Source organism: Monopterus albus, unplaced genomic scaffold (genome assembly GCF_001952655.1).
Source record: "Monopterus albus unplaced genomic scaffold, M_albus_1.0 scaffold38.1, whole genome shotgun sequence".
Classification (NCBI taxonomy): Eukaryota; Metazoa; Chordata; class Actinopteri; order Synbranchiformes; family Synbranchidae; genus Monopterus; species Monopterus albus.
Window position 1 is genome coordinate 2595650 of NW_018127918.1, and position 2971 is coordinate 2598620.

General features: G+C 39.6%; 2 protein-coding genes across 4 annotated transcripts in view; both read left to right on the forward strand.

Annotated features, from left to right (window-relative positions):
- The window catches only part of rad51d (RAD51 paralog D), a 477561-nt gene that overhangs the window by 190621 nt on the left and 283969 nt on the right, over positions 1-2971 (forward strand). The window lies entirely within an intron of this gene.
- The window catches only part of LOC109959351 (N-acetyltransferase 9-like), a 561041-nt gene continuing 559645 nt past the window's right edge, over positions 1576-2971 (forward strand). Inside the window, exon 1 of the mRNA XM_020598629.1 lies at positions 1576-1629. The gene's annotated coding sequence lies outside the window, so the exon portion shown is untranslated. The remainder of the gene's footprint in view (positions 1630-2971) is intronic.

Consider the following 2971-nt stretch of genomic DNA (forward strand, 5'->3'; position numbering starts at 1 on the left):
TAGAGTACAAGAAACAGTGGAACATGTTTTAATGAGCTGTCCCAGGTTCAGGCGGGAGAGGTAATTATTTAAAAATACCGTTTCAAGAGGTGGAATGAACTTTAGTTTACCGGAGGTGTTGGGACAAAGGTCAAGGGATATAAAATACAGAACATTTATTAGGTTTTTAGAGGGCACAGGGTTACACAAGATAATATAAGGTGAACTGAGTGAGGTTATTTTGTTATAGTAGTAGGTAGGGACCGTTCTGATCCACACTCCGCCAGTCTAGGTGGCGGTAATGCACCTAAACCTGTTTGCCAACCGCCATTAGCAAACAGAAGAAGAAGAAGAAGAATCTGATTGGACAGTGGCAGTCCAATCACAGAGCAGAGTGAAATTGTCCAATCAGTGTGGTAGCTGGGCTCTATAAGTTAGTTTCCGGTGGTACGGGAGCTGTTTTGCTAATCAGGTGGGTTTGCGTAATGAGATTGTAGAAAAATCACAGTAAGCATTTCGTGTGTTACGTTCTGTATGTAGGCAGCGCGCAGGTGCTTGGCTGTTAACACAGTTGTCCAAATGTATGTTTTGTATTCCAGACGGGATACCGAATGCTAATGTAGGACGTTAGCAAGCCTCTGCTAGCAAGATAATTTTCAAGGCTAACGTTAGCCGTCCATTACTTTTTTGCTTTGGTTTTACATGCCCCATTAATGTAAACGTTTTTCAAACATAATATTAGTCGTGGAGCTCAAAAAAACGCCGGCCGGTTTGGACATCACCGGGTCTTCATCAGCACGGAAACTTATATTGTTTGCACCTGTATGTTTCCGCCCTGATGAAGAGCAGGTGAGGTCCAAATAGGTCGGCGTCTTTTTACTGAGATGTCCTGTTACAGGTAAGTGTGCTACATTCAAAATGTTGCTTAAATAATGGTGCAAAGGCATTAGCAGCGAAATGTATCTAAATTACCAAAAGTAAAAGTAGTCACTGTTGGTTTGTACAGGTTTCTGTGATTTTCCTGACTAATTTCAAAATTGTTTGAGCAACTTTGATATAAATTGTAACGAAATTTCTATTTTTTATAACATGGAGCACAATGCAATTGTGTATTGCTTTAGTAAAAAGTTTGTATCTGTAATGTTTATGGAAAACATTGTCATAACACAGTGATTGCCGATTGCTCAAGTGAAACCACAGCAAATTGATAGTGCAGCTGGCAAATGGAATCTTTTAAATTCATTGTGGACAAACTTGTAAGCAACTTTGAATGAACTGATTGTGTTAATTACGTTGTCACAGGTCCTGATCCTCCAAATGGCCAGAAACGAGGCACCCATTGCTCTGAAGTTTCTTCCTTTATGCTGCAAAGAAGCTGACTTTACATTAAGGTACTCTTGTTTTTGGTAACTTCTGTGCAGTTAACTATATCGGTGTTGAATTTTATAGCAGTAGGTTAAACTAGTCTCTAAATTAGACTTTATAGTAGTAACTCTGCTTTTCAGGCATTTAAAGCTGACAACTTTGCTAGTAATATTGTAGAATTTGATTTCATGCATCAGTCTTCCACACTTGGAACAAAACTATTTTTTTTCCCCTCACCTTGTAAACAATGGAAGGCTGTCCTGTTAACACCTCATGAGGGCAGAGGTAAAGCAACTATTTCATGACAATTTTTATAAACATGTGGCTTAATCAAATTTTGCATTTCAGACATTCCTTTTTCCAGCTGTGGATCATGCTGGAGTTCAGTGACGAATGGAGTCACTGCTTTGTCTTATTAAAATTCAATTTCCTGTAGTGTGTTTTATTGAAGGGGAGGTGGGGGGGAGAAACGGGCCCAGAACAAGGCTGAAAAGTCAGTTTCACTTTAATGCCATTGTGCACATCTCTTTACTAGATGCAGGGAGGATCTAAAGCCTGAACTAGTGCCTTATAAAGAGCAGAACCAGAAAATGTTAGTTGTAATTTCTTTATTGAAAAGAGAATCCACATCAAAACAAGGCTGAAAATGTTAAAACATGGCTTGAAAATTACACCATCTCAAAACCCAAGTACTTTTTAATGCTACTGAAGTTGGGAAATCCCTACTGGTGGGGGTCATCAAAGCAGTATCTCACATTTTGTGCATGTGCCTGGACAGCAGTTGTGAAGACTTCTGGTAGTTGCATGACAGGCGTTTTCATAACTGTGGTTCAGGCAGATGCAGTGCAACAGCATGGAGAAAATGTGAGGTACACTTTGACCCCACCAGTAGGAATTTCCCATCTTAGCCAAAACTTCAGCTGCTGGCTGGGATGGTGTGGCTGGCTGAGCTGGAGAGCCTGCAAAAAAATAATGTAAACATTTTATTTCAATAACAAATGCTGCATTTGTAAACAAACTAGCCTGTCTTTATGCATGCTGATTTTCTGGCCAGGGAATGACATCTGGTTAAGGATTGCCTAAGGGGGAAACACAAAAGTTCCAGTTTAAAGCATGATATGCTCTATAAAGTCAACCCATCCTGGTTTTTTTTTTTTTGCTTCATTTTAAGCAAAGGCTTTTAGTAGGCACATTTGGACCTTAGCAGTAAACATCTATATAGACACAATCGACACTGCAAGGTTCAAGTCAACATTATCTATTTTGATAAAATCATGAAAACAAAAAGTCATCTCACCAAATGTTGAAATAGCCATCTCTGAATTACTGGTGCCAAGTCCCAGGAAAAGGCTAAACTGCTGTCATCCCTCTGCTGGGTTCATCGCCATCAAGAAACATTCACTTTAACTCCCATTTTCGTTTACCCTCAGATGATTAAACGGGCCATGCAAGTTTGATCAAGAACAAAAACGTCCCTCATACATTGCATTACACCACCCCATACATTGCATACTAAAACATAAATCCTGGCATTGCTTCCACTGTCAAAACCTGCCGCTATTATAAATATCTTAATTTAAACATAACAGGCTTTTCGGGCCGTTCATTAATTAAAGGCAGGCGGGTG